This window comes from Rana temporaria, chromosome 7 (genome assembly GCF_905171775.1).
Source record: "Rana temporaria chromosome 7, aRanTem1.1, whole genome shotgun sequence".
Lineage (NCBI taxonomy): Eukaryota > Metazoa > Chordata > Amphibia > Anura > Ranidae > Rana > Rana temporaria.
Window position 1 is genome coordinate 102,184,469 of NC_053495.1, and position 27,057 is coordinate 102,211,525.

A 27,057-nucleotide genomic window follows, 5' to 3' on the forward strand; every position below is an offset into this window, starting at 1 on the left:
ACTGGGGGAGGAGGAGGGAGATATAATTGCCATGATATTAATAACATGTATCCTAACGGATCACACAGCATCATGATGGAGAGGAGCTCCAGGGGAAGAAGGACGATTCCCATTCTATGGTCTGTTACTAATTCAGAATAAAGTCCTCGCAATTCGCAAAACAAAGGAGCAGCTTCATTCCCTTCACCATCTTCCCAAATTACAGGCTGCATGGCCCAGCCCACAGCTCTCCCTCCTCTGACAGGAATTGTACATCCCAGCAGGCGGAGAGGAGCCCCCACCTCATCGTCATAGACTCGCAGGCCTCAGCTCCTTCCTCCTCCCTCACACCCTGCACCCCCCACAACATCACTGCAGAGGCTGCCTGACCCCGGCCGTGCTGACTGAGGAGCCCTGAACACGGAGGACCTTCCCCCCTCAGGACACGGCGTGTGAGTATGAGAGACTCTGCTTCTCTATGGTACACCGGGGGGCTTCCACCTTCTCATAGGAGAGTCTGTGTGTGGAGGAGAACCTGTGTATAGAGGAGAGGAGAGCCTGAGAGGATGAAGGGCTGTGTGCACTCTATGAGCTCTTCTCCTCATACAGTGCAGGCTCCTCCAGACCTGGGCCCTCTATGTACATATACACTGAGCACAAAGAGCCTGACAGGGATCAGCACACACAATAGCCAGCATGGGGAGGGGGGACATCAATCCTCTGTCACCCTACACCTACTCCTGCACTCATCTGAGCTCTGTGCTCATCTCTATTATTGAGGACAATAGCCATCCAGGGTGTCACAGGTGCAAATCCTCAGCCAGTATGTAAAGGGAAATATATTGATTTCCAGTCATTAACACCAGATTTTTCCTTCTCATTCTCTCTTACAGAAGTCTTCATAGACAGTCTTTATGTATATATATAATTTTGTATACAGTATATGTGCTAGTCCTGATTTACTATAGATGAACAGGACCGGGGATGTGTTTCTGTAATCTGCAGGCTGACATGTCTGCACCAATGTACAATGCATAGAGATTTACTAACACTGGAGCGTGCAAAATCTGGTGCAGCTGTACATAGAAACCAATCAGATTTCAGGTTTTATTGTCAAAGCCTAATCCTAGTACACACAATGAGATTATCGGAGGAACAATCGTCAGGTTTTTTTTTCTTTGCATGCCAGTCTTCATATTGAAAACGAATAGGTTACTAAAGTATGAAAATTCTCATACGGCAGAATAAAAATCCAGAAGTGATGACATGTGTTGTAGTGTATTTGTATTGTATTTTAAGAGGAAAACTGTACTGATTAAATGAAAACGATCTCGTATCGTACGAGAAACATTTTCATGTTTTGTCCCTTTTGGATAACAATTAAATTATCGTACGATCGCTTCGAACTGATATAGTGAATTTGTATTGCATTTTTGTATGAAAAATTTACTGATTAAACTAATGTCACACGATCTGGTATCCTACGAGAAACATTTTTTTGTTTGTTTTGTCCCTTTGGAAAATTTCAGATTAGCGTATGATCGCTTCAAAGTTACGTAATGTGTTGTGGTGTATTTGTATTTTCAGAGGAAAACTGTACTGATTAAATGAATAAATCATACGATCTGGTATTGTATGAGAAAACATTTAATGTTTGTCCCTTTGGATAATTTTGGACGAAAGCTGTGTACTAACAATCAGATTATCGTACGATCGCTTTGAAGTGATGTAGTGTATTTGTATTGTATTTTTCTACGAAAACATTACTGATTATGCCCTGGTTCACACTGGTGCGATTTGACATGTCGATTTGATATGTCAATGGCACTGTCATAATCAGTGCGACGCCGCATCTGCGGTGCTGCACCGATTTCAAAAAGTAGTTTCTGTACTACTTTTCGCTATTTCGGCCCACGTTTTTTATTGTGAAGAAACTGCACAGATGTCTCTATAATCGCGGCCGGAATCGGGACTGACAAGCGGGAGTGAAATCGTGCGAGTTCAGCTGAACTCGCACGTCTTCATTCCCACAGCCCAATGTGAACCTGGGCTAAACTAAAGTCGTACGATCTGGTATCCTACGAGAAACATTTTTGTGTTTGTTTTGTCCCTTTTGGAAAATTTTGGATGAAAGCTGTGTACTAACGATCAAATTATCGTATGATCGCTTCAAAAGTAATGTAATGTGTTGTAGTGCATTTGTATTTTCAGATGAAAACTGTACTGATTAAATGAAAATCGTATGATCTGGTATCGTAGAATGTTCTTGTTTGTCCCTTTGGATAATTTTGGACGAAAGCTGTGTACTAACGATCAGATTGTCGTACGATCGATTTGAAAGCGGTATTTTTCGTACGATATTCTAAACGTGTGTATGGCCCATTAATTGAACAAACTGAAGTAAGGCCCCTTTCACATTTCATTACTGATCCGCCCCGTGAACCTCCGCTTGCTCAGCGGGGATCGCTCCGTTGATCCCCGCTGAGCCGGGACCACCCTGTCTTTTCTCCGCTCTCCCCTATGGGGGGATCAGATGAACACAGACCGCCTGTCCATGTTTACCCGATCCGATCCCCCAGACGGATGGAAAAGTAGGTTTTTCTTCTGTCACACTTTGGCGGATCGGAGCGGGTCGGATGTCAGCGGGCATGTCACCGCTCCTCCATAGAGGAGCACGGAGCGCCCGTTCAGGTCCGCAAAAAAAACTGTCAGGCGGACCTAAACAGGCCGCCAGTGTGAAAGAGCCCTAAGGGCCCTTTCACACTGGTGCGTTTTTGCCGCGTTTTCGCGGTAAAAATAGCGCTATTAAATGCTCCCCATGCCCCTCTCCATTGAAATGAATTTAAAACGCGGTAAAATCGCAGTGTTTTACCGCGATTTTAATGCTCCGTTTTTGCCGCGTTTTAACCGCGTTTTTACAGCGTTTTTTAATTCATTTAAATGGAGGGGGCATGAGGAGCGTTTTATGGGCGTTTTAATATCGCTATTTTTACCGTGAAAACGCGGGAAAAACGCGGGAAAAACGCACCAGTGTGAAAGGGCCCTTAGTATCTGATTGGCTTTCATGCACAGCTGCACCACATTCTGAGTGCTCCAGTTTTAGTAAATCTCCCCCAGTGATTCCCAGCAAATCACATGTTAATTTTGCAATGTGTACGGTGTGATCCTAGATTGCAGTGCTTTTTACACATCTAAGCAATGCTGCCTCTGTGTTTTCTCCATCATATTGTTATTATTATTATTGCTATACAGGATTTATATAGTGCCTACAGTTTGCACAGTGCTTTATAGGCCTCATCCACACGGGCGCACTGTTCCATACACCCACACAGAAAGGCATGTTGTTCTGCACAGGCAACCTGTTAAAATTAATGACAGGCGGGTGGCTGCACAGATCTCCAAGTGCGTCCCCAAGTGTACATCTTTGCAGGACCGATGTACGGATCAGAGCACCGTCTGTCTGCATTCTGATCAATGAATTACTCTGCACAGATGTACACGACGGAAGGTGACTGGAGATCCATGCAGCTGTTTACCTGTCATTGATTTTACCAGGTTGCCTGCACGAAACACCATGCCTTCTATGCAGGTAAACACAGCCCTCTGAACAGTATCGGTCCTGTGCAAACTGTTGCCACTATCTAAATCTTGTAAAATAATAATAATTATTATATAATATAAATCATGTGTTATAATAATAACAAAAACAGAAGGCACAAAGGCAAGGTTGTTTGGATGTGTAACAAGCACTGATCACACGGTACACATTGAAGATTTACATGCGATGTGCTAGAAATCCCTATGTGTTGTACATTGGTGCCGTCATGTCAGACTGCAGTGCCAGTGTACCAGAGAAAAAGAACCCTGCTCCTGTTCATTTCCATGCATCCGCATGCATGCTGCCTGTTAAAAATTGGTGGATGGCTGATTTCCATTCACATCCCGCAGTGTAAATCCATGCAGGACCAATGCACAAATGTAAGCTCAGGGGATGCAGATCTGTGCAGCCATCCACCTGTCATTGATTTTAACATACTGCCGCACAGTAAACCATGTCTCCCATGCGGGTAAACACTTAAAGGGGTTGTAAAGTCTCAACGCTTTCATCTTCATGCATTTAAGGTGAAAAACCTTCTTTGCTGCAGCGCGCCCCCAGACCCCACTTTTTCTTACCTGAGCCTATTCATTCCAGTGCCGTACGCAAGCCCAGCGGCTCCTGCCGCTGGCTCTCATGTCATTGGATAGATTAATAGCAGCAGAAGCCATTGGCTCCTGCTGCTGTCAATCAAATCCAGTGACACAGGGGGATGCACTCCTGGCTCCTCCCCTTCATCAGGGGCCTCAATGGAAAGCTGCTTTCCGTGGGGGCAACTGATGAAGGGGAGGAGTCAGGAGCGCTGGTGAGGCACCCCAGAAGAGAAGGATCAGGGCTGCTCTGTGAAAAACCCTTGCACAGAACAGGTAATTATAACATGTTTGTTATTTTTATGTAAAAAAATCAATACCTTTACATCGCCTTTAACAAACTGTTAGGAACTATATAACTATATAAATTCTGTATAAGTCGAAGTCGGAAGTGACGAAACGCGTCAGGGCGTGGCTACAACAGCGCAACACGGAAGCCTCCCTGCAGTCTACAACCATCCACCTGTATACCGGCGTCAGAAGCACTCGTGCGGCCCCTGGTGTCCAGGACGGCGACTACAGCAGACTACAGCAGAGAATACAGGCTTGCTTTTTGTTCATTCTTTTATATTTTCCTGTACGGGCATTTTACATAGGGGGATTTATCTCCTTAATAGTGTATGGAATAATGTGTTAGCAATACTTCACTATCTTAGTGTTTTTGTTGTTTACATGTAACATCACTAAGCTTGACCGTCACAGAGATTTTGAAGATCAGTTGAAGGAGTGCTTGTGAGTTTAAAACGTCCCCTTAAGGCCCCTTTCAGACTGGGGCGGGAGCTGCGGTGGCGGTATAACGCCGCTAAAAATAGCGGCGCTATACCGCCGGAATTGCCGCGGGTATCAGCCGCTAGCGGTGCGGTATTAACCCCCGCTAGCGGCCGATAAAGAGTTAATATCGCCCGCAATGCGCCTCTATAGAGGCGCATTGCGGGCGGTATTGCCGTGGTTCCCATTGTTTTCAATGGGAAGGAGCGGTGAAGGAGCGGTATACACGCCGCTCCTCTCACCGCTCCAAAGATGCTGCTGACAGGAGATTTTTTTGTCTCCCGCCAGCGCATCGCCTCAGTGTGAAAGCCCTCGGGCTTTCACATTGAGTCTGCAGTGCAGGAGTTTTTCAGGCGGGATAGCAGCGCTATTTTTAGCGCTTTACCGCCTGAAAAACTCCTCAATGTGAAAGGGGCCTTACAGGCTGCGGTAAGCCTGCATTTCAGAAGTGGGCACTCTCACATTATTTGGGTGAATCTTAAATAGGGTATAGGGTGCACTTCCACCTGATTTTTGATCACCTAACACACCACTTCTGTATTTTCACTAGTAAACCTCTCTTTTGGGGTTATTCACTACAATTTTTACAGCGCTGTTTTTATCATTTTGAACCATAGTTCTATTTATTTGATACTTTGTTTTATACTGTCAATGGGTTTTACCCATTTTAAATAGCTGCTCTTCGTTTTTTTTATCAATTTTAATTACTATTGATAGAATCCACTTCACTTGTGCTACATCTTTTTTCTTCACTTGGGATCAGTTGATATTTGATCCCCGGCGCCGGAAGTGCATTTAGGTTTCCCGTTGTCTGGTTCATGCACCTTACCATTCATATAATATAAATCGTGTTTTATTATAACACAATAGGTCAGTGGGAGGGATTCCCCTGTCAACACTTAACTGTGTTGATGGGGGAATCAAGTCATTTTCTTTCCTGTAACCCATGGTTGCAGGAATGAAATTTACTCATCTATGGCCAGCCTAAGGCCTCATTCACACTGGGCCGTTCGGGTCCGTCTGTCACGAACCTGAACGGCCACTCCATGCATCGGTATGGAGCGTCGGATGTCAGTGGAGACATGTCCGCTGACATCCGACCCACTAAAAACAGACGTATGGGGGCCACGTCCCCATCCGTCCATGGGGATCAGATCGGGTAAGATCTGATGAAAACGGACATGCTGTCCGTTTTCATCAGATCGCTCCATAGGACACAGCGGTGCCCGACAAGCCCCTCCCCGCTCAGTGAGCAGAGAGGAGCTTGTCATCCGTCGGCTCAGCGGAGATCTGCGGACTGATCTCCCGCTGAGCCGACAGGAGCAGGCCAAGTGTGAATGAGGCCTAACACTCTAAACTTAAAGTGGTTGTAAAGCCATTTTTTTAACTTTTACCTACAGGTAAGCCTATAATAAGGCTTACCTGTAGGTATAGAGAATATCTCCTAAACCTGTACGGTTTAGGAGATATTCCCCTCGCAATGCGCCGCTGATTGCAGCGGCGCATGCGCAGGGGGGTATCCTCGGCTAAAGGACCGGCAGCCGCTGGACCTTGCCGAATTGAAGTCGACATCGCCGCTCCAGCCAATCACAGCGCTGGAGCGGCGAAACCCGGAAGTCACGCCGAGTCAAGATGACATCTCGCTCGGCGTGGACCAGGTAAGTTCTCTTCTCCTCGTTCCGAGGTAAGTATTTCATAATGAGCTAGTATGCGGTGCACTTTTGCGCATTAAAAACGTGGTGACATACAACACTACGACGAGGCGAGAAAAATAAGTTCAATGCTTCCAAGCATGCGTCAAATTGTTTCCGAGCATGCGTGGTATATTCCCGTCGGAATTCCATTACAGACGAACGGATTTTCCGACAGGATTTTTTTCCGTCTGAAAAATTGAGAACCTGCTCTCAAACTTTTGCTGGTGAAAAGTCTGACGGAGCAAACACATGGTCAGAATTTCCGATGAAAAGCTCACATCACACTTTTTCTGGCGGAAATTCTGCTTGTGCGTATGGGGCATTATTCTTACCTCATCTTGATCCAGCGATGTTGCACGACAGACTCAGCTATCCGGGACCATTGGCTCCTGCTGCTGTCAATCAAAGTCAGTGAGCCAATGAGGAGAGAGAAGGGGAGTGCATAGCTGCAGCTCCATGTCTGAATGGACACACAGAGCAGCGGCTTGGCTCAGGTGCCCCCATAGCAGGCAGCTTGCTGTGGGGGTGCTCGGCAGGAGGGAGGGGCTAGTGAGGGGCCGGTGAGGGACCTGAGAGGAGGAGGATAGGGGCTGCTCTGTGCAAACCCACTGCACAGAACAGGTAACTGTAACATGTTTGTTAATTTTAACCCCCCCCCCCCCAAAAAAAACGAGACTTTAGTATCACTTTCATACATACTCGTACCTGTCACACTGATGATCATATATTTTTTAGGCCTTAGATCTCATTCATATGGACATTTAGAGATGCAGGCAGGATCTGGCTTAAAGCGGTTCTCCACCCTAAAGTGGAGTCCCGCTGATCGGAACCCTCCCCCCCTCCGTTGTCACATTTGACTAAAGACAGGTATTTGCACCCACTTCCGGCCCGGCATTCACGGGCAAAAGACGGGCATTCCGTCACATCCCGTCGCCCCCCCCCCCCGTTGTGTGCTGGGAACACTCGGCTCCCAGCACACAGCGGGAGCCAATCGGCAGGCGCGGCGTGACTCGCGCATGCGCCGTAGGGAACCGGGCAGTGAAGCCGCAGCGCTTCACTTCCTGGTTCCCTCAGCGTGGATGGCGGGGGGAGCAGCAGAGAGACGAGCGATCGCTCGTCCTCTGCTGCGATCGGCGCTGGACTCCAGGACAGGTAAGTGTCCTAATATTAAAAGTCAGCAGCTGCAGTATTTGTAGCTGCTGGCTTTTAATATTTTTTTCCCATGGCACATCCGCTTTAAAAATGATCTTGTTTTTCTGCACCTGGGGAGCTGCAGGTGGCACATACAGGCACCTATAGATGTGAATGGCTGCACAGACTTATAACCACATAAGTGCTGATGTTTTCACGTGCATATGACATATTCCCAAAAAACATAAGTTTCATGTTTATGAAGTACATTATAAGCTTATGCATGGGTAAACAAAGACGCAAAAAAAACATGGTGTTTACGGGAATACAAGTGCATGCAGCCGTTCACCTCAATGGACAGCTATATTCTCCACCTTTGGCTCCTCGGCAGCCAGAAAAAGCCAAGTGTAAATGAGGTCTTCTTCTTCTTCTTATTATTATTATTATTATATAGGATTTATATAGCGCCAACAGTTTGCGCAGCGTCTAACAAAATTAAGGCAGACATTACAGTTACATTACAATTTGGTACAAGAGGAATCAGAGGGCCCTGCTCATTAGAGCTTACAATCTAGGAGGTAGGGTTAAGTGATACAAAAGGTAATAACTGTGGGTAATGAGCTGATGGGAAAGTAAAACTGTATTATTTAGAAGCAGGATAAGCTTCTTTAACCGCTTAAGGACCAGCGCACGACGATATATGTCGGCATAATGGCACGGCTGGGCAGATGGACGTACCTGTACGTCCCCTTTAAGATGCGCCCGTCGCAAGCTCCGTGAGTCCGACCGCGGATCCCGTGGACTCAGTGTCCGCGGGGATACCCTCGATCGTCTCACAGAGAAGAAGAACGGGGAAATGCTGTTGTAAACAAGCATTTCCCCATTCTCCCTAGTGACAGGACACTGTTTACAGCTCCCTGTAATCGGGAGCGGTGATCAGTGTCGTGTCACACATAGAGAACCCCCCTACAGTTAGTAGGACACACTTAACCCCTTCAGCGTCCCCTACTGGTTAACCCCATCACTGCCAGTGTAATTTTTACAGTAATCGGTGCATTTTTATAGCATTGATCGCGATATCAATGACAGTGGTCCCAAAATGGCGTCAAAAGTGTCCAATGTTGCAGTCATGATAAAAATCGATGATTGCCGCCATTACTAGTAAAAAAAAATATTAATAAAAATGCCATAAAACTATCCCCAATTTTTGTAGACGCTATAACTTTTGCGCAAACCAATAATTATTGCGTATTTTTTTTAAACAAAAATATGTAAAAGAATACGTATCGGCCTAAATTGTTTTTTTTATATATTTTTGGGGGATATTTATTATAGCAAAAAGTAAAAAATATTGCTTTTTTTTTCAAAATTATCGCTCTATTTTTGTTTATAGCGCAAAAAACAAAAAAAAAATACCACCAAAAGAAAGCTATATTTGTGGAAAAAAAGGATGTCAATTTTGTTTGAGAGCCACGTCGCACGACTGTCCGTTAAAACGACGCAGTGCCGAATCGCAAACAGTGCTTTGGTCTTTGGCCAGCCAAATGGTCCGGGCCTTAAGTGGCTTAAGAAAAAGGTTTTCAGGGATTGTCTAAAGATGGATAGATTAGGGGACAGTTGGACAGATTGGGGTAGCGAGTTCCTGGAGGCGAGCATGGGAGGAGGGGACAAGGGAGCTAGAGAGCTGGAGGTCTTGGGGAGACTGAAGAGAGCGGTTTTGTTGGTATTTTGAGACTGGGTTAGTGATGTAGCTTGGGGCAGAGTTGTGGATGGCTTTGTAAATTATTGTTAGTACTTTGAATTTTATTTGTTGCGTGAGTGGAAGCCAGTGCAGGGATTGGCAGAGAGGGGTGGGGGACATTGAACAGTTGGTAAGGTGGATGAGTCTTGTAGCAGCATTCATTATGGACTGAAGGGGCAATAGTGTATGTAAAAGTAATCCAATGAGAAGTGAGTTGTAGTAGTCAAGGCGAGAGATAACCAGGGAGTGAATGTCATTTGTAAAAAGGGACATATTCTAGAGATGTTGTGGAGGCTAAGGTGGCATGATTTGGACAGGGATTGGATGTGGGCCTGAAAGGACAGTTCAGAGTCTAGGGCTACCCCTAGCACCCTGGCATGTGGGGATGGACTGAGAGTTGTGCCATTGATCTTGACAGGGAAGTCAGAGAAAGGGCCTTGTGGTGGAGGAAATATTATGAGCTTGGTTTTAGATAGATTCAGTTTGAGGAAGTGGTGTGACATCCAGGCTTATATATCTGTTAGTAAATCAGTGATGAGTGAGGAGACTGATGGAGTGAACTTAGGGGTAGAGAGATAGATTTGGGTGTCATTGGCATATAAATGGTAGCAGAAGCCATGGGAGGCTATCAGCCCAACGAGGGAGGATGTGTAGATCGACTCTAGTAGAGATCCAAGGACAGAACTTTTTGGGGACCTCAACAGTAAGATGTGTTGGAGAGGAGGAAGTAAAGTTGTAAGTGACACTGAAGGTGTGGTGAGAATAGGTAAGATTCGAACCAACGGAGAGCACAGCCATGGATACCGAGCAAATTAAGTTTTTTGAGGAGGAGGGGGTGATCAACTATATCAAAGGCATTGGAGAGGTCCAAGAGTAAGAGTATGGAATAATGACTGTTGGTTTTAGCTGCTAGTAAGTCGTTTGTGAATTTTAGGAGAGCAGTTTCTGTGGACTGAAGGGGATCAAGAAGGTTATTCTCAATGAGGTGGTCACTCAGTCAGTTGTAGACTAAATGTTCAAGGAGTTTGGAGGTAAAAGGGAGTAAGGAGATGGGTCTTAGGTTGTTAAGATTGGTGGGGTCCAGTGAGGCCTTTTTCGGTATGGGAGTGACTAGTGCATGTTTCATAGAGTTGGGGAAGATGCCAGTAGAGATGGAGAGGTTGAAGATATGAGTTATGCCGTGTACACACGCTCGGAATTTCCAACAACACATGTTCGATGGGAGCTTTTGGAAATAACGACTGCGTGTAGGCCACATCGGACATTTTCTGTGGGAATTTCCAACAACAAAAATTTGAGAGCTGGTTCTCAAGTTTTACGACAAAATCCGTTCCCGTAAATTCCGATCGTGTGTAGACAATTCCGACGCACAAAATTCCACGCATGCTCTGAATCAAGTATGAGACAGAAGCACTTGGTCTGGTAAAACTAGCGTTCGTAATGGAGATAGCACATTCGTTGCGCTGTAACGGACTAAAAAGCACGAATCATCTATCACCAAGCTTCTACTAACACGACTGGTATTGAACTTCCCTTCAATATTGCCATCATACGTGTTGTACGTGACCTTGTTCTTGGTGATCGGAATTTCTGACAACGTTTGTGCGAACGTGTGTGGAAGAAAAGTTTGAGCCAACATCCGTCCGAAAAAAAATCCACGGTTTTGTTGTCGGAATGTCCGATCGTCTGTATGCGGCATTAGAGTGTAGGATAGAGTCAGAGGGTGACCGTAGTATTTGAGAGGCAATAGGGTCCAGCGGGCAGGATGTAAGGTGGGCGTTAGAAAAACGTTTATTGGCTTCCTCTGTAGTAGCTGGGTTAAACAAGAGTATTGATTGTACAAAAGAACAAAGAGTGTAAAGTGAGGGAGATATCTGTAGAGTGGAGATCTCAAGATGAATTGTCTCAATCTTATTTTTGAAGTGATTAGCAATCTCCTGAGCAGTAAGTTAGTGGGTGGAGGTAATAGAGGACGAAGTAGAGCATTTAAGGTAGAAAAGAGTTGACTGGGACTACGTGAGAGGATGTTAATGAGAGTGATAAAGTAAGTCTGTTTGGCAGTGTGGAAGAAGGAATGGTATTTTTGGAGGGCAGATTTATATTGGCTGAAATCCTGCTGTGACTTAGTCTTAAGCCCCGTACACCCAGTCGGACTTTTGTCCGACCAAAATCACATCGGAGTAAAAGAGAACATGTTCTCTATCTAAACTCTGACGGAATTCCTCGGAATTTCCGAAGGAAATAATCCGATAGAGCATACACACGGTCGGAATTTCCGATGGAAAAAATCAGATGGACTTTTCCGACTGTGTACGGGGCATAACGCCACAGATGCTCAAAAGCACGGCTCTGTTTTCTAAAGGCTTTTGGTATTCTGTCAGCCAGGGTTGTAGCGGTCGGGGCCTGATTCTGTGCGTAGTGAGGGGGGCCCAAGGTATCTAGGGTGGATGACAGTGAACTGTTGTAGAGAGAAGTGGCCAGGTTGGGGCAGGAAAAGGATGAGATTTTGTGTAGCAGAAAAAAGAAGAGAAGGGTTAAGATGGCAAAAGTTTCTAAGGGGAATTGTTTTGTAGTTGGAAGGCAAGGAGGAGGAAGACAAGGAGAGAGTGAAACTAAAAAGATGGTGATCGGACAGCAGAAAAGGAATGCTGGAGAGGTTGCGTGGAGTGCATAGGTAAGAGAATATGAGGTCAAGGCAGTTGCCAACAGAGTAGACGTGTTTGTCAATTCTTTTAGGTCAAAAGAGGAGGTTAGGCTCAGGAATTTAGAAGTAGCGGGAGTGTTAAGATTAACAGGGACATTGAAGTCACCAAAAATAATTGTTGGAATTTCAGGAGAGAGAAAATAAGATAGCCAGACACAGAAGTCATCGAGGAAGCTTGATACTATTGCCAACTGTGGCAAAAATCCAGTGTATTCCTGCAGCTGGCTTCACAGATATTTTCAGCCATCCAGCCTGTAAAAAGCAATCACAGGCTGACAGTCTGTGGCTGTGCATATATAGTCGCTCATGGAGCGATTACCTGCAGGTAGGGACAGGTGGCTGCCTCTGGGTGCAAGTTGCCTTGTGAACGATGCCTTAAATTGTTTTTCCACTTTTACAGCCAAATTCATGACCACCCTACTTTATGGTTACTATATATTCTTATTTACACAGCTTACCTAAAAATAATTAAAAGCATATACTGTATATTTTTACCTTTCCAGTGCTTTCTACTGCTTTCTTTGGAGTAGGCTTATACATAGGACTCTAGAGCCTGCTTGTATTGTTCAGAATGAAGAAAAAACAGAAAAGAGCATCTAAGTGCAGTATTTATTGTACAATAGCAAGTAACAATTAAACACTCACATATGGTAAAGAAAAATAGGCTCATCTGGAAGAAGGAACCCATGGGGAACAGTCCTCAACTCCTCTGGTCTAGGGGTACGCCCACCGCGATTACCGTGGTGAATCAGGAAGAAGCGGTTCTCCCCTCACCCCGGTGACGTCACACGCCCACTGATGCTGCACTCCAAGCTGGTTCCATCAGGCTTACCTGGAGCAACTCAGGACTTACCGGCTTGTACTGTCCTGATTGTACTGTCAAAACATGAACTGAAATAAAACAAATTCCATTGCTCAGGGGAAATATTTGCTTATTTATTCTTGTTCTGTGACTTAAGCAGGCCGTACACGGTCGAATTTCGAACAAATTTTCTTTTCAAAATCAGAAAGTTCTTTTTTTTTTTTGTGATCCGATGATGCCACCATTGATTTTCGAAATTCAGCTGACAAAATTTTCATGTTGCCGGGAATATTCGTTTCTCTCCGGGAATATTCGTTTCTCTCCGGGAATATTCGTTTCTCTCCGGGAATATTCTTTTCTTGCACATGCGCGTTTTTTTTCTATTACATTTCTCGCACGATTCTCCCATCATTGATCAGAAAATCGTTATTTTTTCAAAAAATTTCCAACATGTCGGAATTTCTCAAATTTGTTTGCTGCACGAAAATCGGCTGCGAAATTCGGTGCGAAATTCGTACGAAAGTTCTTTGATACGATTTTCTATTGTTATAGATGCCTTTAGGCATCTATAACATGAGTATATCAGTGCAGTAAATCTAGGCAGTTGAGGCGCACATTTAATGCGTCTCAGCTGCCTGTCAAAACTTGGCAGTGGCTGTCTGATGGCCCCTATCCACATTGTTGTGGCTGCACCACTGTGCTGCACAACATGACAAAACAGTAGATACTTTGGAGTACTGAAGATGATCCTGCCTGCCATTGTGCCCAATAGAAGTGATTGGGGGCATGCTGCAGTTGTGTCCAATGGAAGAGTTTGTTGAAAGGTGAAGAGGGATTGCAGTGTGCAATTCCTCTTCAAACAGGTGTGTGCGAAGGTTTAGTCATTGCCATTATTCCATGATTTATTGAAAATCCGCAAGGGCTTGGAGCGTCTAAGTATTGACTTCAGCCACTATGCTAATAAAAATGCAATGTCCCAAGGTGGAAAAGGGCATTGCGAGGAAAGCAGCTTACAGATCCCAGGAAATGTTCCAGGTCCTATTCAACAAGTCATAAAGGTCCCGAATGTCTGGACAGTTCAGACAATATCTTGGCTATTGGACAGCTCATCTAGAAGGTAGATATGTCTTCTGAATTGAAAAGATTACAAAGGCTGCCTGACACAGCAAGGACAGTCTGGTGCTGAGCTCATCCTTTATATTTTGATGTTGGATTGGAACGACTGCATCAGTTAGTTAGTCAATATTTTTTACTTTCAAATGTCTAAAAATTAACATTTTTACAGTTGTGGTTAAAATATGTGGAATTAAATTGTACCTCTTATAGACTGACATCCTGTGAATGGAATTAAGAAATTATCTTACAAGGATCCTATACAATGTTGCTTTCACTTCAACTGAAAAAAATTGACAGTTTTTACACAGAGATTTTTAGAGTGTTCTCCTTCTGTACACTTTACCTTTTCCACTAGCTATTCGTATCCTTTTTATTTTTAGTTTAACTGAAGTGAGGATCTTTCTCTCTGCTGGAACTCACAACATCTCAAACGTAAATATTAGTTTTGTTAATTTTAGAACAAACAAACCTATTAGGCCGCGTACAAACGATCAGTCATCCGATGAGAACGGTCCGAAGGACCGTTGTCATCGGTTAACCGATGAAGCTGACTGATGGTCTGATGTGCCTACACACCATAGGTTAAAAAAAACTATTGTGTCAGAACGCGGTGACGTAAAACACAACGACGTGCTGAAAAAAACGAAGTTCAATGCTTCCTTGAACGGTGGGGGATCATAAATACATGCTAACACACATGAGAGCGTATGAAATCTACAATGAATAAAGACATAGCGTCCCTCCGTATCTATAACACTGTCAAATTCCTGATAGTCCAGGGCTCCATGGATAAATACACTCCTAGAAATAGAGTACCCCGGGGAGAATTTTGTTCAGGCACATCAAGATCATAGTGCGCTTCAAGGGAGAATGCATGCCTTTAACATTCCATGATACAATGGGAACCTTAGCCATGAGTACCAGTAATCAAAGTCAAGTAGCAGGATAAGTGTGAATTCAAATACACATACGCTCCCCCTGGTAATAGTAGAGTCACCTCCATCTTGTTTGGTCTCTTTACAAATGTCCGGGCCTAAATAGGCTAGGGGCTTGTTTCTGCTGTGATGTACCTATTCTGGTAAATAGTTGATGATGAAAGAAAAATCGTCTAGAACTGCAGACCAAACTGGTCCATGAATCTCACTGGCCGCCAACAGGGCAGCTACAACACTTGTCGTGACAGTCTGTTGCCACATTCTGATTTAGCTCAACATTTGCATTGTTAACATTCAACCCAATTCGCTCTCCTTGTACTATGTATCAATATAGTGTCCCCCAGCCAGAGAACATTTTCCTACTACAATTACAGGGGTCCCCCCTGAACAATGTTTGCATACGGTAACTGCCGACTTTGTATTATGCGTGCCCGCCGGCCCACTTACGAGTCTAATGTTATTCCTCATCCTCCTGCACGTGTCCTTGTAGTGCTGGCTCATTGCGGCCTAGCCACACTGAAGCCTCCTTGGCTGACTCAAAGAACTGTGCTTGGCCTCTCACTGCTACCCGGAGCTTCGCTGGGTACAGCATGGCATAGGGTAATTGTAGGAGTCTCAGTCGGCATTTGACATCATTAAATTTGGCTCTGCATCTCTGGACTTCCGCCGAAAAACCTGGATAGAAGGACACCCTGGTTCCATTATGCTGTATATTCGCCCACTCCCGGGCTTGGCGCAGTACTGCCTCTACCCCGGTAGTGAAGTAGTCTCGCTAGGATGGACCTGGGTGGACACCCTGGCTGAGGTGGGCGAGATGGCATCCTGTGTGCGCGCTCCACTGCAAAGAAGGGTGAGAATGCATTTTTTCCAAAAATGTCGATCAGCCAGGCCTCCACATATGCAGTGGGGTCCCTGCCCTCCACCTTCTTCGAGAGACCCAATATGCGTACGTTGTTTCTAAGCAAACGGTTTCCCATATCCTCAACACGATCGCTTGCATCTCGAGCCATCTGCAGCGCAGCCCTGGTTTCTTGGGCCATGGGCTGTATCTGATCCTCCACTTCACGGACTCTGCTCTCCACAGTAGTGGTGCACTCGCGGATCTTGCCTTAATAATGACACATCCTCCCTTAGACCCCAAAGCTGCTCCTTCAAGGTGTTAACAGATGCTGTGCAGTTATTCACAGCTTTTTCAGGATGTCTGCCAGAGTGGGTTTCCCTCATCATGGAGTCTGCCTGATCCCTCTCCTCATCTCCCAAGTGATCCGGGACAGTGTCAGCCTGCATGTCAGGCTGCTTGTGCTGTTAATGTCCCGATCGGGATGGCTGCTCCGTCCCCAGGGCTCCAGAAAGCTTCTGGGCATAATAAATCATGTCCTTGGGGGGCTGTTTGCTGAGGGATTTGGGTGGCTTACTTGTTTTAGGACCATGCTTGTCCTGTGCATGAGTTCCCTTCACAGAGAGTGCGGCAATGCATTTCCTGACACATCCTCCCTGCGTAGCCTGTCACTGGGGAGCTCAGTGTACAGTTGCTTCTCCTCCCCCCAGCCTTAATGCAGCTGAGAACAGATGAAATGTGATCACTTATAAAAAGGGGAAAAAAAAGGTATTTATAATGTTTTTTTATTTCTATACAGTGGAACCTTGGATTGCGAGTAACGCAGTTAACGAGTGTTTCGCAATACAAGCACTATATTTGAAAAAATCCTAACTCGGTTTGCGATTGTTGTCTCACAAAACAAGTAGGATTCAGGCCAAAGCGGTGTGCAGTACCGCGTTTGACCTGAGGTAGGGGGCGCCGAAGCCGAGCAGAGCCGCTTGGCGCCATTTGGAAATGCTCAGAAAGACATGGAAATACTCAGTTTCCGAGGTTTGCCAAGGTCATCCGAGGTGTCCTTGGGCCTTTCCGGACGTTTCCGAGGCTCTCCGGCATCCCCCACCTCTGACCGCATGTGGTATTGCATGCTATTGAAGTCAATGCGGAACAACATTATTTTTGTTTCCATTGACTTCAGTGGGAAAACTCGCTTTGATATGCGAGTATGGATTATGAGCATTATTCTGGCGTGGCTTGCAGACTTGACGTCATCACGCTCTTGACGAGGGAGCTCGGAGCCTATACCACAGGAGAGACAGGAGAAGCCGCTATGCCTCCATTGGATGTGTCTTTATCGCAATCAGATGTCATCGAATTTATAAGTGCATAGTATTTTGTCTATTAAACTCATCTTTACGGTATTATGCTATGGTCTTCTTCCTTTTTATCTCCCGATCATCCGAGACCATATACACCACCTCACACATCCCACAGAGGGTCCAGAGGGAGACCTAAAATCCTCAGGTGCGCTGAGATCACTGTAATGGTGGTCACACTGACAGGGTAAGGAGACTACAATACCACATTTGGGTGCCTTCCTGGTGGATGAAGTTTTCTCTATCTTTCAACTTTTTTCTTTGGGTGTCTTTTCAGATTTACCCCTCAAGGAGTCACTTATCCTGCAAGGACTTATTTTTTCAATTATCTTTTCATATGTTTTTTTCATATATTCAACACAGTGGGACTTTTCTATATTCACATATGTTTTTTTGTAATTTTTTTTATATGAATTTGCCAGTGTGAGAAGCGTTTCTCATTCACTATTCAATATTGTCTATTTAAGATAAATTTATTTTAGATCTTCTTCATTTGTTTTTTGAGCGATGTACTGTATTTTATACGTGTGTTTTCGGATTTTTTTGTATCATAAATTTTTTGGTACTGGCAGCTAATTATTAATTTATCACATATTATTGGGGTCTATTACCCACTTATCTATCTAGCGCAGTGTTTTTCCTTCTGGAAATTTTTTTGGGGTATTCTTCTGGAACAGATTATATTCGTAATCCGAGGTTCCACTGTACAAGAGTTTTGCCTTTCATTTCTATTTTAAACTGAATGGGTTGTTTTACAAGGTGATCTTGTACAATCATTTTAATGACGAAGGCAGCAAATGTTGTACATGCTGGGTATAGTGCATTTCTCTTTTGAAAGTCTGAGTAAAATGGGTAGTTCCAAACATTATTCAGAAAAACAGCGTACTTTAATTAAAAAGTTGATATAACATATAAAGAAGTACAGAAACTGATAGGGTGCTTATCTAAAGGGATCTCAAATGTTTTAAAAAAGCAACCAAAACTAATAGATCGAAGAATTGCCTAAATGGCAAAGACTCAGCAAATGATTAGCTCCAGGGTGATCGAAGGTCTAAAGTTACCTGTGAGTACAGTAACAATTAGAAGATAGCTTGGCTTCACAAAGGCATCGACAAGAAGCCCCTGCAAAGTCCCATTGTTGAAAAATAAACAACGTGCTGAAGAGGTTACAATATGTTATGTCAAGGAACACATCGACTGGCCTAAAGAGAAATAACGCAACATTTTGTGGACTGATGGAAGCTAGATTGTTCTATTTGGGTCTAGGGGCCACAGACAGTTTGTCAGTCAACCCCCAAACACTGAATTCAAGCTAAAGTACACTGTAAAGACAGGAAGCATGGTGCCACAAACATCATGATATGGGGATGTTTCTTATACTATAGTGTAGAACTTACTTATTGCATACCAGGGGTCATGGATCAGTTTGAATATATCAAAATACTTGAAGAGGTCATGTTGCCTTATGCCGAAGAGGAAACATCCTTGAAATGGGTGTTTCAACAAGACAACAACCCCAAACACACCGGTAAGCGAGCATCTTGGTTCCAGACCTACTAGATTAACATTGTATAGTGGCCAGCCAAAACCCCGGCCCTTAATCCAATAGAAAACTTGTCGGGTAACATTAAAAATGCTGTTTCTGAAGTGAAACCAAGAAATGCAGAGGAATTGTGGAATGTAGTGCAATCGTCCTAGGCTGGAATACCTGTTCATAGGTGCCAGGTGTTGGTCAACTCCATGCAACACAGATGTGAAGCAGTTCTCAGAAACAGTGGTTATACAAATAAATATTAGTTCAATGATTCACAGGAAAGCTAAATCTTCAAGTATTTTTCCGTTTATACAGTAAATTGAGTTTGTAAAGAAAAATGCAGACACTGCTACTTTTTTGGAAAAAGCCCCGATATTACATACAGAAAGTGAAAAAAAAGGACTAACAAAATTGAAACATTGGTTTAAACATGGTTCAAATTTCAGCCGGCCCCTTCTGAATTTGACCCATCTATAGCCAGCTTTAGAAAAGCAGAATTGACGTACCAAAAAAGAGAAAAGTAAGAATGAGACAGGCTTGTCACCAGCTTGGTAACCCATGAATCCATAATACTTGTAAGTCAATGTGGAGGTAACAAGCCCAAATACTCCAGACTTTCTCAAATCATGTCATGAGAATCCTGAATAATGTTAGCCAGTTTTTCATTGGTCATGATCCATGAGACCTTTTGTCTTACCTGGGATATTGGGACTGAGGTCTTCTACTAGTACCTAGCAATGGTGAGCTTGGCAGCCAAAAGAATAAAGAATGCCAATCTTTGGGTAGCTTGAGGCACACTCTCAATGAGTGCTACGTCAGGGGATTTTGAAATTGAGATTCCATTCGTTTGTCTCAGGAGGGCAAAAACCTTATTCTAGAAGCCACATAATCAAGGGCATTCCCACCAAACATGGAACATTGTACCCAGCATGTGACATCCCCCTAAAGCACAGTGTTGATGAGTTTGGGTATAGTTTTGACAGACAAGTCAGGACCACGTATCACCTGGTTAGTACTTTAACATTGGACTCATGCAATGACACATTCAGAATGCCCTTGTACCCCCTCTGGAAACAGGAATGCCATGATTCCATCTTGTCATTATCTAAATCTGCATCCCAGTGCTTTATATATGGCAGCTTAGCAGATGTATCGAGCAAGAGGCCATGTATAGTAGAAATTCCCAGGAACCTTTTTCCTATGTAATACGCAGGTACAGCAGCCCATGGGCTGCTGTGCCGTCCAAATGTGAGCTGTGAACAGCTACAGTATGTACCTAGGGAATGTTCCAGAATTTTTAACATTCGTGAATATTTATAATTAAGCTAAGGCTTAAGTTTACTGTACTGGGAACTTTAGCTTTTGTGAATTATTTTTATATCTAAAGGGGACATGGAGTGTGTTTTATTACAACTGTGCAGATTATTTAATCGCAGCAGGTCATCAAAACTGCATAAAGACAGGAAAGAGGGAGCTAGGAAAGGTTTTTATCCAATTCACTTGAATACATCTGCAATAACACTTGCTGTATCCCTACAGTGTATATATGAGCTCATATGAAAATAATTGTTTTATCTTTTCCCCAACATATTGTATCTGGAGTTTTAATTAAATAAATACCTTTTACTGCTAAATAAACCATGTAATATATAATAGATTTTTTTATTATTATTATTTATCACTGCTTTATTTTCTATTTTTGTAGGGTTTTATAAGCTCCAGCTCACCAGCATAAATTAAGGTAAGTGCAACAGAAAAGGTAAGGTCCCAGTATGTTACTGGCTACTCCTGCACTGCACTGTGGGATAAGCATCACATTTTTCACCTTACATCAGGAATATCGTATTTGAAATCACACAAGAAGAAATTATCAGAGGAAGGCTCACAGGCAATCCATTCTATCAATTAGTAATAGAACACAGGAAGATTGGTAGGGAGAATAGGGCACAGAAGTGGTTTACAAACAACAGCACAAGTCCTGCAGATTATCTGTCCTCCACTAAAATACAAATTGATCAAGCAGGCTTATAGGGGATTGACCCCTTGGTTGAAGCCTTATAACACTCTGGCAGTGGCGATGGATCTGTTTTATCCTCTCCTGCGGCCAGCACATGTATGCCCCATCTCATAACCACTTGGTGTGTGTTTCCCTTTATGCTTGCTGAATGTTTATACATGGGTCTTTGGATTCTTTGGATAACTGCGCTTGACAATGGTGAATAGTGGTGTGATAATTAATATCTCCTGAAGAAGCCGAACTTAGTGGTGAAACATGTCAGGACTATCACCCCACTTTGACTACTAAACCATTGATCACATTGTCAACATCTATAACAACTTGATCCAGTAATTGTATCATGTGTTTATGTATTTTTTGCTACATGTATAATTTTAAACTAATAGAATAAAAGATTATTTTAATATGGGTTTATGAAAACTGGGGTTTTGGCACCTAAAAAATCCCTGCTCCTGACAGGAGCATATCTTCCTGTGTCATAGTTATTTGAAATTATTTTATTTATGTCACATAAGTCTCATGTGCTGAATTATTGTGCGTTCACCCCTAAATTAGTCTGCAGCAGTGCCCAACATTTGGCTTGGCTGCTATGCTATTTCCGTTATCCTTTTTGTTGAACGTTACTAATGTAATCATTTACTATTTTCTTCACACGTTGTCCACCAAATTATTCTATTATTCTGAATGGTGCCCATGCTGAGTGGTAATGGAGATCACTGGAGTAGCAGTGTCTACATCAATGGTTTTCAGCTTCCAGGGGCATCAGTGAGGTATGGTATATACGTAATTACATTGGTCCAACCTGGACCTATGTAAAAAAAATACCATGCCTGCATTTGGTTTTTAAATCGATGGGTTTAAATTTGCTTTAAGATTTCTGTTTATAGAAAGGTCTTCTGCAAGTAAGCAAAATCTCAACCCTTTAATACAGATAACTCTGATAACTATTAATTTACTGGAGGGCAGAATAAGGACCTTGTTTGTCTCTGCTGATGTTGGGATGATTCTGGTGATTGATGACTCTGGGGGGGCCTAATTGTTGTGGTGATGGCACTTTCTTCCTGGCTCCAGATGCTTGAGAGTGTGTGGATGACTGAAGTGCCTAAAAAAAAAAATATTCTTGTAAGCAAAGTAACAGATGACTCAGATTCAGTAAATTACCTGCTTTCTGTTTATAAGGATTAAGTGAAATTTAATTATAATTTATTTATATTATATTATGTTATAGACCCTTTCTAATACAGTTATTATAACTAAGCAGTCACCTTAATTGCCAAAGCACCTTGTCCCCATATTGATGAGGACAAGGGTCTCTTCCCGACAATGTTGGTTGTCGGGGTCTGCGGGCGGGGGGCTTATCAGAATCTGGGAGCCCCATTTAAGATCCAGGCCCCCCACCCTATGTGAATCAGTACCCCTACCCATTCACCTGGGGGAAAGAAGCGTCAATAAAAAAAACACACTAGACAAGTTTTTAAAGTAATTTATTAGGCAGCTTCGGGGCTCTCTCCTCCTGCCCTCGGGTGTCTTCTCCGCGCTCTCCGGTTCTTCTCCTGCTCTCCGGTGCCTTCTGCCGGGCTCCTCTGCTATCTTCTGCCAGCTCTTTTACTAGCGGTGGCCCGGTCTTCTCCATCGTCTTCTTCCCTCTTCTCTTCTTCTGATGTTGGCACAACGCTCTAATGCCGTGTGCGGTGCGCAACAACTTATATAGGCATGGAGCGTGGTCACCAGGGGATGTCACCCAAAAACACAGAAATCCAGCACTCAATGGGCAGGAAAAAGCAGACTATATAAATTGCTGTTAAAACATTTATTGATGCTTCCATAAAATCTAAAAAGCAGTTAATGTACAATGGGGATCGAAAGTTTGGGCACCCCAGGTAAAAATTTGTATTAATGTGCATAACAAAGCCAAAGAAAGATGGAAAAATCACCAAAAGGCATTAAATTACAGATTAGACATTCTTATAATATGTCAAAAAAAGTTAGATTTTATTTCCATCATTTACACTTTCAAAATTACAGAAAAAAAAAAATGGCGTCTGCAAAAGTTTGGGCACCCTGCAGAATTTATAGCATGCACTGCCCCCTTTGCAAATCTGAGACCTGCCAGTGTCATGGATTGTTCTCAATCATCATCTGGGAAGACCAGGTGATGTCAATCTCAAAGGTTTTAAATGCCCAGACTCATCTGACCTTGTCCCAACAATCAGCACCATGGGTTCTTCTAAGCAGTTGTCTAGAAAACTGAAACTGAAAATAGTTGACGCTCACAAAGCTGGAGAAGGCTATAAGAAGATAGCAAAGCGTTTTCAGATTTCAATATCTTCTGTTTGGAATGTAATTAAGAAATGGCAGTCATCAGGAACAGTGGAAGATAAAGCAAGATCTGGAAGACCAAGAAAAATATCAGGCAGAACAGCTCGCAGGATTGTGAGAAAAGCAATTCAAAACCCACATTTGACTGCAAGATCCCTCCAGAAAGATCTGGCAGACACTGGAGTTGTGGTACACTATTCCACTATAAAGAGATACTTGTACAAATATGGTCTTCATGGAAGAGTCATCAGAAGAAAACCTCTTCTACGTCCTCACCACAAAAATCAGCGTTTGAACTTTGAAAATTAACATATAGACAAGCCTGATGCATTTTGGAAACAAGTTCTGTGGACCGATGAGGTTAAAATAGAACTTTTTGGCCGGAATGAGCAAAGGTACGTTTGGAGAAGAAAGGGCACATAATTTAATGAAAAGAACCTATGTCCAACTGTTAAGCATGGGGGTGGATCAATCATGCTTTGGGGTTGTATTGCATTCAGTGGCACAGGGAACATTTCACGAGTAGAAGGAAAAATGGATTTAATAAAATTTCAGCAAATTTTGGATGGTAACTTGATGCCTGTGAAAAAGCTGAAGTTAAAGAGAGGATGGCTTCTACAAATGGATAATGATCCTAAACACACCTCAAAATCCACGGGGGATTACATCAAGGGTCGTAAACTGAAGGTTTTGCCATGGCCTTCACAATCTCCTGACCTCAACATAATTGAAAATGTATGGATAGACCTTAAAAGAGCAGTGCGTGACAGACAGCCCAGAAATCTCAAAGAACTGGAAGACTTTTGTAAGGAAGATCGGGCAAAGATACCTCAAACAAGAATTGAAAGACTCTTGGCTGGCTACAAAAAGAGTTTACAAGCTGTGATACTTGCCAAAGGGGGCAGTACAAGATATTAACTCTGCAGGGTGCCCAAACTTTTGCAGACGCCATTTTTTTGCTTTCTGTAATTTTGAAAGTGTAAATGATGGAAATAAAATCTAACTTTTTTTTTACATATTATAAGAATGTCTAATCTGTAATTTGATGCCTTTTGGTGATTTTTCCATCTTTCCTTGGCTTCGTTATGCACATTAATACAAATTTTTACCAGGGGTACCCAAACTTTCGATCCTCACTGTAATTGCAGGATAAAACGCAAGGGAAAAGAACTATGTATGTAATAAAAGTCACCTGACATCCATTGCATAACGGAGCTAAAATCAGTCTGTTCTTACTCAGCACTTCTTCCTATAGCATGAGGATGGAAGAGGAGGCAGCCGCCAAGCTGGCTGATATCGAAAACCTAAGAAGCAGACAATCATCCTTTTGGCGGTGATCAAACAAATGGGAAGACAGAAGCGGTGAATACTGCGGAAACAGCTGAATGCCGCGCCGGCCAGTGACGACAGGCCAGCTGCGACGCTGGCAGGGGGAACAGGAACTAGAAGACCGGAACTTCTGTATAGTGACACCGGAACTGTAGATCTTCAAAAGGGGATACTTCCCAACAGGTACTAAGGTGGAAATGATGGATAAATTCACACGTATTGGGAAGATCACAAATCACCCTTCCACTCAATAGAAATTACCCAGATGACAAAAAAGGCTGCTGGAGAATATGGTAAAGGTGACACTTTGTTGCCAATAGAGTCTGGTCTTTGTTACTACCAATCCTGGATGGCCTCGACAATGCGTTTCGCGCTTCTAGCGCTTTGTCATAGTCAAGGTAAAGTGGAATCCAGGAGCATTTAAATACTGAAAAAAATGATAGAGGGGGAAGGAGCGGGACGGGAAAATTAATGGAAAAAGGCAGGAAAAAATGTATTAATTGAATGGGAGCAACATAGCGTATATATAGGGGCTGTGCTGAACAGACTCAAATTAACCCCTTTCTGCTCATCAAGCGTGCTAGTCCTAACTGATAAATTAGACCTAAAAATATCATACAAATCCTGAAAAACCAACAAATTTAAATATAAATACGTAAATACAAATACCTAAAACATCTGCATAGTGATACTAATAATAAAAAACAAAATGCTAAGCATAGAAAATATACGGTATATATATAAAAAAAATATATATAAAAAAATGTATATATAAAAGAAAATATTATTTAATAAAATAGCTTGGAGACTAAAAAATAATAACTTAACTAGTAGAGCCACAAAAATAATGCCTTCCGAGACTATACCAACCTAACCAAGGCCCTGACGTGCCTTATGACCTCAAATGAAGCTACATGTTTCTAACTCCCCATTTAACCCTTTGGGGGCCAAGGAGTCAAACATGTTCAGCCAAAAGACCTCCCTTTTACATAAAAGGGATAATCTTTCGTTGGTAGTTAGTGTACCTTTCGGTATAGTCTCAATCACGAAGACCTCAAAATGTTTGTCATGAAATCTATGAAAATGTCGTGGTACACTATGCTCAACACAGCCTTTTTTGATGAGCCTGCGGTGATCACCTATTCTTGCACGTAGTGCACGGATTGTGCGACCCACGTACAAGAACCCACAGGGACACCGCAGTACATAGACCACAAAGTTAGTGGAGCATGTGACAAATTGTCTTATCACGTATTCTTGGCCCAGATTAGTACACATTTTATTAGACCCATGGGTAATGAACTGGTAAGTAAGGCATCCTCTTTTCTTACATTGGAAAATACCTGTCCTATTGTCAAAATAGGATCTGATATCCAAAAAGGATCCTGGAGTTTTATTTGCTAATAATTTATATATATATATATATATATATATATATATATATATATATATATATATATATACAGTATATATTATGTATTTTTATTTTTATATATATTTTCTATGCTTAGCATTTTGTTTTTTATTATTAGTATCACTATGCAGATGTTTTAGATGTATTTACGTATTTATATTTATATTTGTTGGTATTTCAGGATTTGTATCATATTTTTATATCTAATTTATCAGTTAGGACTAGTGCGCTTGTTGATCAGAAAGGGATTAAATCAAGTCTGTTCAGCACAGCCCCTATACGCTATGTTCCTCCCAGTCAATTAATATTTTTTTTTCTTGGCTTTTTTCATGAATTTTCCCGTCCCGCCCCTTTCCCCTCTATCATTTTTTCCAGTATTTAAATGCTCTTGGGTGCCACTTTACCTTGACTATGACAAAGTGCTAGAAGCGCAAAACGCGTAGTCGAGGCCATCCAGGATTGGTAGTAACAAAGACCAGACTCCATTGACAACGAAGTGTCACCTATACCATATTCTCCAGCATTCTTTTTTGTCATCGGGGTCATTTCTATTGAGTGGAAGGGTGATTTGTGATCTTCCCAATACGTGTGAATTTTTCCATCATTTACACCTTATTACCTGTTAGGAAGTATCACCGTTTGAGGATCTACAGTTCCGGTGTCACTATACAGCAGTTCCGGTCTTCTAGTTCATGTTCCCCCCTGCCAGCGTTGCAGCTGGTCTGTCGCCACTGGCCGGCGTGGCATACGGCTGTCTCCGCAGTATTCACCGCTCCTGTCTCCCCATACGTTTGATCACCACCAACAGGCTTACTGGATTGTCTGCTTCTTAGGTCTTCGATATCGGCCAGCTTGGCGGCTGCCTCCTCTTCCGTCCTCATGCTATAGGAAGAAGTGCTGAGCAAGAACAGACTGGTTTTAGCTCCGTTCTGCAATGGATGTCAGGTGACTTTGATTACATACATAGCTCTTTTCCCTTGCGTTTTATCCTGCAATTACATTAACTGCTTTTTTGGAAGCATCAATAAATGTTTTAACAGCAATTTATATAGTCTGCTTTTTCCTGCCCATTGAGAGCTGTATTTTTGTGTTTTTGTATATTCCTGTGTTCCTGTGTTCTAAGCTGCGGTATTCCAGCAGCACTGGGTTCAGTGAGAATCTCCCTATGGATTTTTGTGCCCCCCCACTACCACTTG

At 43.0% G+C, this 27,057-nt stretch overlaps 1 protein-coding gene across 1 annotated transcript in view; it reads left to right on the forward strand.

Moving 5' to 3' along the window:
- The first annotated feature begins 244 nt into the window (after positions 1 to 244).
- RNF2 (ring finger protein 2) overlaps positions 245 to 27,057 on the forward strand; it is a 70,675-nt gene continuing 43,862 nt past the window's right edge. Inside the window, exons 1-2 of the mRNA XM_040359805.1 lie at positions 245 to 431; positions 20,488 to 20,523. The gene's annotated coding sequence lies outside the window, so the exon portion shown is untranslated. The remainder of the gene's footprint in view (positions 432 to 20,487; positions 20,524 to 27,057) is intronic.